We start from the raw sequence: 16,016 nt of genomic DNA, 5'->3' as shown, positions 1-16,016 counted from the left end.
AACTGAGAGGCAGAGGAAGGCCTCTTGGAGAGGCAAAGGTGTTCTGTGGCCAAAGGCATGTACAAGGACACTTACACCTCAGACTGCAAGGAAACAGAATTATTATTGTTAATTCTCTTGATTTGATCCATTCTGTTGTCAGTTCTGGCTTTTTCTTTTATTATGATCTTAGTCCTAATGGATCTTTTCACTTTATAACATGTTTTTTATTCTATTTTTTACCTTCATTTTTATTTTTATCCTTTTAATATATTTCTGTTTCTAGGTAGCTTTTCTGTTGTGCTGAGTTCTCCTCCCCTATTTTTTATCTTTTTGATTTTTAATACATTTCTATTTTTTTCTTATTCTTTTCACGTCCAGATACACAATGTTTTTCTGATACTCTGTGTTTTATTCCTTTTTACTTTATTTTATCTTATTATATTTTTAATCATTTTTGTTGGTCTGCTCTGTTTCCTTGCTTTATTTTACAGATGACACCCTGCTTTCTTTTTGTTTTTAAGGTTTTGTCTTTATCTTAGTTCTAATAATAATTGCTTGATTTCTTTTGGGGGATCTACAGTTTTTCTGATGTGGTCTTGCCCCTTTATATTTGGTCCTTCTTTCTATTTGCTCTTTCTTTTTAAATTTTGTTAGTAATTTTCCATATGTATGCTGCTCTTCTGTTGTACTCTCTTCTTTTCTCTCTCTCTCTCTCTCCCTCTGTCTCTTTTTTTACCATGCTCATCACTTTGTTTTGTTTCTTTCCATCAGTCTTTAGTTGGCAATCAGCAAAGGTCTTTTCTCTTTGGTTTTGAGTTATTATTAATTGTCTGATTTCATTCTGGGGTTCTTCTGTTTGGTTGTTCTAGTGCTTTGCGTTTTACTGGGTTCTGTTCTTGTTTTTCTTGTGCATGTACATATTTCCTTGATTCAGCATTTGTTTGTTTGATTTAACTTTTACCATTAGTCTGGAGCTTGGAAAGTCTTTTTTAATCCCCTTTAATGCCAGGAAGAGCAACCTGTGGGGTCTTGATTCCTCAACCAGAAGTCAGGTCTAAGGCTCTGGGAAGGGAGTACAAAGTCTAGATTCTCTAGAACACTATAGAATCTCTGGACAAAGGGAATATTAATTGCAGAGAGCTCTCACAGAGGCTTCCATCAGAGTCAAAGACCCAGCTTAACCTGACTGCCTGCAACTGCCAGTGCTGGATATCTCACACCAAACTACAAATAAGACAGGAACATAAACCCACCTATCAGGACACAGACTACCTAAAGCCATACTAAGCCACAGATACCCCAAACACACCACCTGACATGGCCCTGCTAATCAGAGGGAAAAGATTTAGATCCACACACCAGAAAGGGGGCACCAGATTCTCCCATCAGGATGCCTACTCAAGACACTGGACCAAAGCCAGCACAGGGGGTAGAGAACAGAAACAGGAGAAATTACGACTTGGCAGCCTATGGAAAGGAGACCTCAAATACTGTAAATTAGACAAAATGAGAAACCAAACAAACATCTTGAAGGCAAAGGAGCAAGATAAAAAATAACAAGACCAATGAAGAAGAAATAGGCAAATTGCCTGAAAAATAATTAAGAGTAATGATAGTAAAGATGACCCAAATTCTCAAAAACAAAATAGAGAAAATAAAAGAAACATCAAAAAGGACTTAGAGAACAAAAGAGCAAACAAGCAGTAATAAACAACACAATAATTGAAATAAAAAAAAAAACTCTTCATGGAATCAACAGCAGAATAACTGAGGCAGAAGGAAGCATAGGTGAGCTGGAAGATAGAATATTGGAAAAACTTGCCACAGACCAGAATAAAGAAAAAAAGAATAAAAAGAATGGAAGACAGTATCAGAGACCTTGAGGACAACATTAAGCACACCAGCATTTGAATCATAGGTGTCCAAGAAGAAGAAGAAGAGGAAAAGAAAGGGTCTGAGAAAATATTTGAAGAGATTATAGCCGAAAACTTCCCCAATGAAAAAAGAAATAGCCAGTCAAGTCCAAGAAGCACAGAGAGTCCCATACAGAATCAACTGAAGGAGAAGCACACCAAGGCACATATTAATCAAACTAACAAAAATTAAACAAAAAGAAAAAATGTTAAAATCAGCAAGAGAAAACCAACAAATAACATATAAAGGAAAACTTATAACAATAACAGCTGATCTCTCTGTAGAAACTCTGTAGGCCAGAAGGGAGTGGCAGGGTATATTTAAAGTATTGAAAGAGAGAAACCTACAGCCAAGAATACTCTGCCTAGCATTCAAATTTGATGGAGAAATCAAAAGCTTTACAGACAAGCAAAAGTTAACAGAAATCAGCACTATCAAATTAGCCATACAAAAATTATTAAAGGAAATTCACTAGGCAGGAAACACAAGAGAAGGAAATGACCTACAAAAACAAACCAAAACAATTGAGAAAATGGTAATAGGAACATACATGTCAATAATTACCTTAAGTGTCAATGGATTAAAGGCTCCAACTGAAAGACACAGACTGACTGAATGGATTCAAAAACAATACCCTTTTTTTTTATTTTATTTTTTATTTTTTATTATTTTTTTGGGGGTACACCAGGTTCAATCATCTGTTTTTATACACATATCCCCATGTTCCCTCCCTTCCTTGACTCCCCCCCCTCGAGTCCCCCCCACCCTCCCTGCCCCAGTCCTCTAAGGCATCTTCCATCCTCGAGTTGGACTCCCTTTGTTATACAACAACTTCCCACTGACTATTTTACAGTTGGTAGTATATATATGTCTGTGCTACTCTCTCGCTTCGTCTCAGTTTCCCCTTCACCCCCCGCCCCCTCCCATACCTCGAGTTCTCCAGTCCATTCTCTGTATCTGCATCCTTGTTCTTGTCACTGAATTCATCAGTGCAATTTTTAGATTCCATATATGTGAGTTAGCATACAATATTTGTCCTTCTCTTTCTGACTTACTTCACTCTGTATGACAGATTGTAGTTCTATCCACCTTATTACATATAGCTCCATCTCATCCCTTTTTATAGCTGAGTAATAATCCATTGTATATATATGCCACCTCTTCTTTATCCATTCATTTGTTGATGGGCATTTAGGTTGCTTCCATGTCCTGGCTATTGTAAATAGTGCTGCAATAAACATTATGGTACATGTTTCTTTTGGGATTATGGTTTTCTCTGGGTATATGCCCAGGAGTGGGATTACTGGATCATATGGTAGTTCTATTTGTAGTTTTTTAAGGAACCTCCAAATTGTTTTCCATAGTGGCTGTACCAACTTAAAGTCCCACCAACAGTGCAGGAGAGTTCCCTTTTCTCCACACCCTCTCCAACATTTGTGGTTTCCAGATTTTGTGATGATGGCCATTCTGATCGGTGTGAGGTGATACCTCATTGTGGCTTTGACTTGCATTTCTCTGATGATTAGTGATGTTGAGCATCTTTTCATGTGTGTGTTGGCCATCTGTGTGTCAAAAACAATACCCTTATATATGCTGTCTACAAGAAACCCACTTCAAACCTAGGGACATATACAGATTGAAAGTAAACGGATGGAAAAAGATATTCCAAGGAAGTGGGAGTCAAAAGAAAACTGGAGTAGCAATATTCATATCACAAAAATTAGACTTTAAAATAAAGACTATTACAAGAGACAAGGAAGGACACGACAATGATCAAGAGATCAATTCAACAAGAAGAAATAATAATTGTAGATAACTGTGAACCCAATATATGAGCATCTCAACACATAAGGCAAATGCTAACAGCCATAAAAGGGGGGAAATCAACAGTAACACATAAATAGTGGGAGACTGTTACACACCACTTACCCCAATGGAGAGCGCATCCAAACAGAAAGGAAATAGGGAAACACAAGCTTTAAATGACACATTTGAACAAACAGACATAATTGATATTTATAGGACATTCCATCCAAAAACTACAGAATACCCTTACTTCTCAAGTGGATATGAAGGAGAAGAAAGATGGTGGTGAAGTAGAAGGACGTGGAATGCATTCCTCTCCACAAATGCATCAGGAATACATCAAAAGATGCAATAATTCCCACAGGGAACCAGCAGAACACCAGCAGATGATCACTGACACCAGAAAGGACTGCAAAGATCCTGATATAACTGGGTAAGACAGAGGGGGAAAAAGGGGAGAAAGAGGAAGAGAAGAAAGGAAAGAGAGGGGTCCCACACCCTAAGGCAGGGGGATCTGAAACAGAGGGGAGATTGCCAAATTCAGGGAAACATCCCTTATCTGATGGGGAAACCCCTTCTCCAACAGGGAATTTCCCTGGGTCACAAGGGAGGCATTTTAGAACACTTAAAAGAGGGTGGAGCAGCTAATCTGTGGCAGACAGGAAAGAGTGAGAAACGCATGGAGGGTCTTCACCACGGCTCAGCGTGTCCAGACTGAGACGTCGGTGCACAGCTGAACAGGGGATCTAGGAGCTGGAATGTGGGAACCGGAGAACTGGTTCAGGGTGAGAAACATTGTTGGCAGTGGGGAGACGGACTGAGAGGACAGGAGGGAAGAAATCCACAGCAGAGAATGCCTACCACAGAAAGCTGGGTGGCCAGGGCAGTGGCTCAATACTGCTGACACACAAGCAGGGGGGTGGAGCTGTGGGTGTAGCATCTCTCTTGGCATCTGTGATGGACAAAGGAAAGACCCCTTTGGGCCTGGCTAATGCACTCAGGGATAACAAAGGCCTCCGGGTGGGGTTGGCCTACAGTACCTGCAGCTGAGAGCCAGAAGTCCATAGAGTGGCCCAGCTCTGGAGACATTCTGTTTACACCTGAGCCACTGGCGTCCCTCTGCAACAGGCACTGCCATAACCAACTGAGCTACCGTGACCCAGGTAGGGCACCCTGGTGGAGTTGTAGCAAGGGGGAGGAGCTGCAGTTGTAGTCACTCTCTCAGCCTGAGCCACTGGTGTCCCTCTGCAACAGGCACCGCCCAAGCCACCCAAGCCACCATGACCTAGGCAGGGTCCCACTGCTCACTCACTCCCAGGGAAAGGAGCCACTATTGAATGTTCTCTCTCCCCACATACTGGTGCTTACAGATGAACAATAAAGAAAGCTCTGCTGGTTGCAAAGTAATACAAAAAGCCCAAGGCGGGTACAAGGACACTTACAGCTGAGACCTCAAGGAAACAGAAATAGTATTATTAATTCTATTGATCTGTTCCATTCTGGGGCCAGTTCTAGCATTTTTTTTTTTCAAAAACAAAATAGAGAAAATACAAGAATTTAATAAGGGGCTAGAAGAACTAAAAAGAAAACAAACAGTAATTAACAACACAACAACTGAAATAAAAAATACTCCAGATGGTATAAACAGAAGAATAATTGAGGCAGAAGAAGGAGTAAGTGAGTTGGAAGATAGAATGGGGGAAATAACTGCCACAGAGCAGGAAAAAAGGAAAAAGAATAAAAAGAATGGAAAACAGTCTCAGAGAACTTGGTGACAACATAAGCACATCAAAATTCGAATCATAGGCATCCCTGAAGAAGAAGAAAAGAAAGGGTCTGAGAAAATATTTGAAGAGGTTATAGTGGAAACTTCCCCCACATGGGAAAGGAAATAGTTAATCAAGTCCAAGAAGCACAGAGAGTCCAATAAAGAATAAACCCAAGGAGAAATACACCAAGGCACATATTAATCAAACTATGGAAAATTAAACATCAAAAAAAAGATACTAAAAGCAACAAGAGAAAAGCAACAAATAACATAGAAGTGAAAACACATAAGGATAACAGCTGATCTTTGTGCAGAAACACAGCAGGCCAGAAGGGAGTGGCAGGATATACTGAAAGTCTTGAAAGAGAAAAACTTACAGCCAAGAATACTCTACCCAGCAAGAATCTCATTCAGATTTGACAGAGAAATGAAAAATTTTACAGACAAGCAAAAATTAAGAGAATTCAGCACCACCAAACCAACCTTACAACAATTGCTAAAGGACCTTTTCTAAGCAGGAAACACAATAGAAGGCAAAGACCTACAAAAACAAACTTAACATAATTAAGAAAATGGCAATAGGAACATACATGTCAATAACTACCTTAAATGTAAATGGATTTAATGTTCCAACCAAAAGACACAGACTGACTGAATGGATTCAAAAACAATACCTTTATATATGCTGTCTACAAGAAACCCACTTCAGACCTAGAGACACATTCAGACTGAAAGTAAAGGGATGGGAAAAGATGTTCCATGCAAATGGAAGTCAAAAGAAAGCTGGAGTAGTGATACTCATACCAGAGAAATTAGATCTTAAAGCAAAACTATTACAAGAGACAAGGAAGGACATTACATTATGATCAAGGGATCAATCCAAGAAAAAGATATAACAATTGTAAATATCTATGCACCCAACACAGAAGCACCTCTATACATAAGGCAAATGTTAACAAATATTAATAAAAGGGGAAATTGACAGTACCACAGTAATGGTAGAGGACTATAACCCCACTTACACCAATGGATAGATCATCCAAACAGAAAATAAATGAGGAAACACAAACTCTAAATGAGACACTAGACCATTTTCACTTAAATGATATTTATTGGACTTTCCATCCAAAAAATACAGAACACACTTTATTCTCAAGTGTACACGGAAGTTTCTCCAGGATAGATCATATCTTGGGTCACAAATGAAGCCTTGGTAAATTCAAGAAAATTGAAATCATATCAAACATCTTCTCATACCACAATGGCATGAGACTAGATATCAATTACTTGAAAAAAAAACTTAAAACAAATACAAACACATGGAGGCTAAATAATACAGTATTAAACAACCAAGAAAGCACTGAAGAAATCAAAGAAAAAATCAAAAACAACCTAAAAACAAGTGACAATGAAAACACAACAACCCAAAACCTATGGGACACAGCAAAAGAAGTTCTAAGACAGAAGTTTATATTACTCTCCTACCTCTAGAAACAAGAAAAATATCGAATAAACAACTGAATCTTACACCTAAAACAATGAGAGAAAGAACAAAAAAAACCCCAAAGTGAGCAGAAGGAAAGAAATCATAAAGATCAGATCAAAAATAAGTGAAAAAGAAATGAAGGAAACAATAGCAAAGATCAATAAAACTAAAAGCTGTTTCTTTGAGAAGATAAACAAAATTGATAAACCATTAGCCAGACTCATCAGAAAAAAAAAGGGAGAAGATAAAATTCAACAGAATTAGAAATGAGAAAGAAATAACAACTGACACCACAGAAATACAAAAGATCATGAGAGCCTACTACAAGCAACTATATGCCAATAAATTGGACAACCTGGAAGAAATGGATGCATTCTTAGAAAAGCACAATCCTCCAAGACTGAACCAGGAAGAAATAGAAAATATGAACAGACCAATCACAAATACAGAAATTGAGACTGTGGTTAAAAATCTCCCAGCAAACAAAAGCCCAGGGCCAGATGCCTTCACAGGTGAATCCTATCAAACATTTCAAGAAGAGCTAACACCTATCAAACTCTGAGAGGCAGTCCTTGGCAGCTTTTTGTATTACTTTGTGACCAGCAGAGCTTCCTTTATTGTTTGTCTGTAGGCGCCAGTGTGTGGGGAGAGAAAGGGTACAATAGTGGCTCCTTCCCCTGCTTGTGAGTCAGCAGTACTGCCCTGCCTGGGTCATGGGAGCCCTGGTGGCAGCAGTGCTGCCTATTGCACAGGGAAACCAGCATGCTTGGGTATAAGTGGAATGTCTCCAGAGCTGGCCCACTGTATGGACTTCTTCTGGCTCTTGGCAGCAGGCACACCAGGACAGCACCCCCAAGGGAACTTTTTCTATCTATTGTCGACTGCAACAGCCAGGCCCAGAGGGGGCCTCCCTTTGTTCATCATAGGTGCCAAAAGAGAGGTTACAACAGTGGCTCCTTCCCCTGCAGGTGACTTAGCAGTAGCACCCTGCTTGGATCACTGGAGCCCTGTTGTGGCATTGGTGCCAATTGCAGAGGGAAGCTGGTAGAGTCAGGTTTAAGTGGAATGTCTCTAGAGATGTTCTCTGTGGATTTCTTCTGGCTCTGGACAGTAAGCACACCAGGCCAGCCCTCCTCCAGGGGTCTTTTTCTACTCCTTGTCTACTGCAACAGCCAGGCCCAGAGGGGGCCTCCCTTTGTTCATTGCAGGCACTGAAATAGAGGCTACAACAGTGGCTCCTCGCACCACGTGTGAGTAAGCAGTACCACCTCGCAACCATGGTAGCCCAGCTTTCCACAGTAGGCATTCTCCACTGCAGATTTCTTCCCTCCTGTCTGCTCAGTCCATCCCCCCACAGCCAACAATGGTTCTCTCCGTGAACCAGTTCTCTGGTGCACACATTCCCACTCCCAGATCCCCTGTACTTCTGTGAACCCGTGTCTCAATCCGGGGCATGCAGGGCCAGGGTACAGACCCTCTGTGTGTCTCTCACTCTTTCCCATCTGCCACAGATCAACTACTTCACCCTCTTTGGACAGTCCCAAATGCCTCCCTTCTGATGCAATCAAATTCCCTGTTGGTTAGGGGGGTTTCCCATCAGATAAGGGGGGGTTTCTCAGAATTCAGCAATCTCTTCCCTGTTTCAGCTCATCCCAGCTCCAGAGTGTAGGACATCTCCCTTTCCTTTCTTCTCCTCCCCTCTTTTTTATCTTCCCCTCCATCCTACCCACTTATGTCAGGATCTTTGATCTCCTTTCTTGTGTCCAAGGTCTTATTCTAGTGTACAGCCAATTTTCTGTGGGAATTATAGCATATTTTGATGTATTCCTGATGCATCTGTGGAATGAGATACACTCCACATTCTTCTACTTCACCAGCATCTTTTTCCTCCCCAAGAATTTTAAAAAGAAAAGTGAAACTGAAGTGTCATAAGCCCAAATTTAAAATAAAAATAAAAGCTTTACAAACTGTGTCCATTAACAGATAAATGGATTTTTTAAAAATGTTGTGTGTATATACAATGGAATATCACTCAGAATGAAATTTTGCTGTTTGCAACAACATGGATGGACCTGGAGGGTATTATTCTTCTTGAAATGTCAGACAAAGACAAATACTCTATGTTATCACTTATATGTGGAATCTAAAAGGTAAATGAAATAAAATAACAAAACAGACACAGACTCACACATATAGAGAACAAATTAGTGCATACCAGAGGGGAGAGCATGGGAGAAGACACAGGTAGGGGAGTAAGAGTACAAACTACTGTGTATAAATGAAAAAAAGCTACAGATTATTTGGGTTAACCAGCCAAGATGGCATAATAGAAAGACCCGAATTCACCTCCTCTCAAGGGCACACCGAAATCAAAACTATCTGCAGAACAACCATCAATGAAGAAGAGCAGAACCTACCAAAAACAATCTTCAACAACTAAAGATGTAAGGAAGGAATCACAACAGATGGGTAGGAGAAGCAGACTCACTATATAGTCAGTCCCATACTCCTGGATGTGTGATCCACAAACTGGACAATAATTATGTTGTAGAGGTTCTCCAAAAGGATTGAGATGTCTGAGCCCCATGTCAGGGTTTTGCACTGGGTAAAAGAACCACCAGAATATTTGGCTTTGAAGGCCAGTGGGATTTAATTTGGGGAATCCCAGAGGGCTGGGAGAAATAGATATTCACCCTTAAAGGGTGCAATCAAAACACCACACACCCTGGGATCCAGGCCAGAAGTAGTAATCTGATAGAAGGCTGGATCAGATCTAACTAGTGATGTTGGCAATTCTCCCAGAGAGGCAAGAGAAAACTGCAGCTCCCTTTAGGAACATAGACATTGATGAAAGTGATTTTTGGAATCTCTTTCTGTCATTTGGACACTAGTCCTGGCAAGTGTCAATATGAAATACTTCCTCTCACTCATTAGCAACAAGACCTGGCCCCCATGCAACAGCCTGTGGGCACCAACGCTGGGAAGCACCAGGCCAAACAAATAACTGGGAGGGGACACAGCCACACCCAACAGCACAGAGGCTGACTAAAGACACCCTGAGCCCACAGGTGTCTGTGAACATGGCCCTAATCACCAGAGGGCCCAGGACATATCTCCACCCACCAGTGGGCAGAGACCAGTCCCAGAATCAACTGGGCCTTGTCCCTGCTGACCAGGCAGCCTACTTTAGCTGTTGGTCTTGCCTCACCAACCATGGGGTAGACACAGATTTAAGAAAACCACAATCCCACACCATGCAGACCCAGCCTTCCCATAAGTCTTCTGGACCCTGAACCAGCATAAACCACATAGCCACTGGGATTCCACAGGCAGCCACCTCATGACCTGGCCTTTCAAACAGCAGCCAGCAACCTCAGCACAAGGGAGTGCCTGGAAACCAACTAGACTGGAGGCCAACCAAGCCTACAAGAACACCTACATAGTCAGTCACCACAACAGAGAGAACCACACAGCCATCATAGGGGGAACCACTAGAGCATATAGCTTGAGTGACAAGAGGGGACTGCACTTTTGGGAAGAATATGACATCTCATAAAAAAAAGGCCACTTCTCCAAGTTGGGAAATGAAACCAAACTACTAGATATATAAACTACAAACAGTAACTTAGGCAAAATAAGGTAAGAGAGGAACATGTTCAAGAAAAAGGAACAAGATAAAACCCCCAGAAAAAAAAAAACTAAGTAAAGTGGGGATAGGCAATCTACCAAAAAAAAAAAAAAGAGTACAAGTTATTGAATGAAAACATGATCAAAGAAATTGGGAGAAGAATAGCCCCAAATACAAAAAACAATATTGAGAAAGAAAAACGGAGCTGGAAGAATCAGGCTCTCTGAATCCAGACAATACTACAAAGCTACAGTCATCAAAACAATATGGTACCAGCACAAAAGCAAAAATATGAATGAATGGAACAGGATAGAAAGCCAAGAAATAAACCCACAAACCTATGGTCAATTAATCTATGACAAAGGAAGCAAGAGTATAAAATGGAGGAAAGACAGTCTCTTTAATAAATGGTGCTTGGAAAACTGGACAGTGACATATAAAATAATAAAATTAGAACATTCTATAATACCATTTACAAAATTAACTCAAAATGGATTAAAGACCTAACTGTAAGACCAGATACTATACAACTCCTAGAAGAAAACAGAGGCAGAACACTCTGACATAAATCACAGCAATATCCTATTGGATCCATCTCCTGGAGTAATGAAAATAAAAACAAAAATAAATAAATGGGACCTAATGAAACTTAAAAGCTTTCACACAGCAAAGGAAATGATAAACAAAATGAAAAGACAATCTACAGAATGGGAGAAAATATTTGCAATCATTGCATCCAGCAAGATATTAATTTCCAAAATATTCAAAACAGCTCATAGAGCTCAATAACAACAACAACAACAACAAAACCATCAAAAAATGGGCAGAATATCTAGATTGACATTTCTCAACATAAGACAATGCCAACAGACATGTGAAAAATTCTGAACATTATTGATTATTAGAGAAATGCAAGTTAAAACTACAATGAGGTGTCACCTCACTCCAGTCAGAATGGCCATGATCAGAAAGTCTACAGATAATAAGTGCTGGAGATGTTGTGGACAAAAAAGAACCCTCCTACACTGTTGGTGGCAATGTAAATTGGTACAGCAGCTATGGAGAAAACTATGTAGGTTCCTTTAAAAACAAAAAATAGAGTTACCATATGATCCTGTAATCCCAATCCTGTGCATATGTTCAAAGAAAACTATAATGCAAAAAGATACATGCACCTCAATATTCACAGCAGCAATATTTAAAATAGCTAAGAAATGGAAGCAACCTATATGTCCATTAACAGATGAATGGATAAAGAAGATGTATATATGCACAATAGAATTTTACTCAGCTGTAAAAGAGAATTAAATAAGGTCATTTGCAGCACCGTGGATGGACCTAGAGATTATCATACTAAGTGAAGTAAGTCAAACAGAGAAAGACAAATATAATATGATATTGACCATATGTGGAATCTAAAAAAGAAAGGATACAAATGAACTTATATACAAAACAGAAATAGACCCACAGAGATAGAAAAAAGCTAATGGTTACCAAAGGGCAAGGGGGGGGGGAGAAATAAATTAGGCATTTAGGATTAACGTACATACTACTATATATAAAATGCATAACAAGGACCTAGTGTATACCACAGGCAACTACACTCAATATTTTGTAATAACGTATAAGGGGAAATAATCATATATATATATATATATATATATATATATATATATATGAAGAATTATCCATACTCTGGCTGTAGAATTTATTTTAACTAACTTTTAGAAAAGAAAAAAACAAATACATAATTTTTAGGCATAACCTCCTTGCTTTTCAATACACTTTGTCCATCTGTCAACAAGTTTTTGAAAAGTGAAACAGAACCTGTAAAAAACAACAAAAACTTTGCTGCAACAAAAGTCCAGGATTGGATGGCTTCACTGGGAAATTCTACCAAACATACAAAGAAGAACTTATACCAGTCCTTCTCAAACTTTTCCAAAAGATTGAAGAGGAGGGAATACTCCCAAAGTCTTTCTATGAAGCCAACATCACACTGATACCAAAACCAGACAAAGACACTACCAAAAAACAAAATTACCTGCCAATATTTTTGATGAATATAGATACAAAAATTCTCAAGAAAATATTAGAAAAGCAAATTGAACAACACATTAAAAAGAGAATAGATACGTGTATATGTATGGCTGAGTCACTTTGCTGTGTACCTGAAACTATTACAACTTTGTTAATTGGCTAAATTCCAGTATAGAATAAAAAGTTTTAAAAAAGCAGCAAAAACAAAAATAAATAAATAAATAAAAATAAAAAGATCATATACTACAACCAGGTTGGATCCATCCCAGAGTCACAAGTATGGTTCAATATATGCAAATCAATCAATGTGACACATCATACCAAGAAAAGAAAAGACAAAAACCGCATGATGATCTCAATAGATACTGAAAAAGCATTTAATGAAATTCAAAATCCCATCATGATAAAAACCCTTAACAATGTTGGTATAGAGGAATCATATCTCAACACAATGAATGCTATTTATGACAAACCCGCAGCCAACTTAATGTTCAATGTTGAAAACCTGAAATCCTTCCTGCTAAAATCTGAATCAAGTGAAGGATGCCCACTCTCACCACTTCTATTCAACATAGGGTTGGAAGTCCTAGCCACAGCAATCAGAGAAGAAAAAGAAATAAAATGTATCCAAATTGGAAGGGAAGAGGTAAAATTGTCATTATATGCAGATGATATGATACTATATAGAAAACTGTAAAGATTCTACACAAAACTACCAGAACTGATAAACAAATTCAGCAATGTAACAAGATACAAGATTAACATACAGATATCAGTTTCATTTTTTTACACTATCAATGTAATATCAGAGAGGGAAAGTTTAAAAAAATCCCTTTTAAAATAACATAAACAATTACATACTTAGGAATAAACCTGACCAAGGAGGTGAAAGACTTATATGCTGAGAACTATAAAACATTAATACAAGAAACTGAAGGTAATTCAAAGAAAAGGAAATATATCCCACGCTCTCAGAATGGAAGAATTAATATTGATAAAGTGGCCATACTTCTCAAAGCAATCTACAGATTTTATGTGAACCCTGTATCAAATTAACCATGACATTTTTCACCAAACTAGAACAAATAATCCTAAAATGTATATGTTACCATAAAGACCAAGAATTGCCAAAGCAATCATGAGGGAAAAGAACAAAGCAGGAGGCATAACCCTCCCAGACTTCAGACAATTCTACCAACCTACAGTAATCAAACCAGAGTGGTATTGGCACAAAAATAGACATATGGATCAACAGAACAGAATAGAGACCCCAGAAGAAAATCCACACCCTTATGGTCAATTAACCTAAGACAAAAGAGGAAAGACAGTCTCCTCAACAAGTGATGCTGGGAAAACTTGACAGCTACATGTACAAGAATGAAATAGAACATTCTGTAACACAATATACAAAAATAAAGTCAGAATGGATTAAAGACCTCAATGTAAGACCAGATATTATAAAACTGCTAGAGAAAAACATAGGCAAAAAACTCTTTGATATCACAATAAATCACAACAATATTATTTTGGATCCATCTCCTAGAGTAATGGAAATAAAAACAAAAATAAATGAATGAAACAAACTTAAAAGCTTTTGCATAACAAAGGAAAACATAAACAAAATGAATAGACAATCTACAGATGGGAGAAAATATTTGCAAACGATGCTACTGACAAGCAATTAATTTCCAAAATAGAAAAACAGCTCATACAGCTCAATATCAAGAAAATAAACAACCCGATCAAAAAATGGGTAGAAGACCTAAATAGCCATTTCTTCAAAGAAGACATAAAAATGGCCAACAAGCACGTGAAAAGTTGTTCAACATCACTAATTATTAGATAAATTCAAATCAACAGTACAATGAGGTACCACTTCACTCTGGTCAGAATGGCCATCATTAAAAACTCTACCAATAACAAATGATGGAGAGGGTGTGGAGGAAGAGAAACTCTCGTACACTGTTGGTGGGAATATAAATTGGTGCAGCCACTATGGAAAACAATATGGAATTTCCTCTAAAAACTATAGAGTTGCCATGTGATCCAGCAATCCCACTCCTGGGCATATATCCAGACAAAACTATAATTTGAAAAGATGCATGTTCCCCTATGTTCATATCAGCACTATTTACAATAGCCAAGACCTGGAAGCAACCTAAATGTCCATTAACAGATAAATGGATAAATAAGATGTATTATATATATACAATGGAATAATGCTGAGCCATAAAAAAGAATGAAATAATGACCATTTGCAGCAACATGGATGAAACTAGAGGTTATCGTACTAAGTGAAGTAAGTCAGAAAGAGAAAGACAACTACCATATAATATCAGTTATGTCTGGAATCTAAAATGTGACACAAGTGAACTTATTTAGGAAACAGAAACAGATCCATAGACATAGAGAAGAGACTTTTGGTTGCCAAGTGGGAGTGGGTGTTGGGGAGAGATGGATTGGGAGTTTGAGATTAGCAGATGCAAACTATTATATATAGAATGGGTAAACAACAAGTTCCTACTATATAGCACAGGGAAGTATATTCAATCTCTCACAATAAACCATAACAGAAAAGAATATGAAGAATATATATACATGAAAAAATAAGATATATGCACCTCAATATTCATAGCAGCATTATTTATAATTACTGAGATATGGAAGCAACTTAAATGTCCAAGAATAGATGAATGCACAAAGAAGACACTGTATATATATACATATATATATACACACACACATACACACACAATGGAATATTACTCAGCCATAAAAAGAATAATATCCTGCCATTTACAACAATGTGGATTCACCTAGAGGATATTATACTTAGTGAAATGTCAGACAGAGGAAGACAAATACTGTTATCACTTAAATGTAGATTCTAAAAAATAACACAAACAAATGTACATCACAAAAATGAAACAGACTCACCAATGAAGGGAATAATCTGGTGGTTACCAGTGGAAAGAAGAAATAGGGGAGGAACAAAATAGGTGCAGCGGATTAAGAAATACAAACTATGGTATATAAAATAAACTACAAGGATATATTGTACCATAAAAAAGAATGAAGTAATGCCATTTGCAGCAATATGGATGGACCTAGAAATTATCATATTAGTGAAGTAAGTCACACAGAGAAAGACAAATATCATATGATATCACATATGTGGAATCTTAAAAAATGATACAAATAAACATATTTACAAAACCAAAATTGACTCACAGACATAGGAAACAAACTTATGGTTAGAAAAGGAGATAATGGGGGGGGACATAAATTAGGAGTTTGGGATTAACATATACACACTACTATATATAAAATAGATAAACAACAAGGGAACCTTATTCAATATCTTGTAATAACCTATAATGGAAAAGTACCTA

General features: G+C 38.1%; 1 protein-coding gene across 8 annotated transcripts in view; it reads left to right on the top strand.

Moving 5' to 3' along the window:
• Nucleotides 1-16,016, top strand: part of NBDY (negative regulator of P-body association) — a 339,446-nt gene that overhangs the window by 120,882 nt on the left and 202,548 nt on the right. The gene's annotated exons all lie outside the window — the stretch shown is intronic.

Source organism: Hippopotamus amphibius, chromosome X (assembly GCF_030028045.1).
Source record: "Hippopotamus amphibius kiboko isolate mHipAmp2 chromosome X, mHipAmp2.hap2, whole genome shotgun sequence".
NCBI classification, from domain to species: Eukaryota; Metazoa; Chordata; class Mammalia; order Artiodactyla; family Hippopotamidae; genus Hippopotamus; species Hippopotamus amphibius.
The sequence above is the reverse complement of the archived record's forward strand: the minus strand, read 5'-3'. Positions and strand labels throughout refer to the sequence as shown.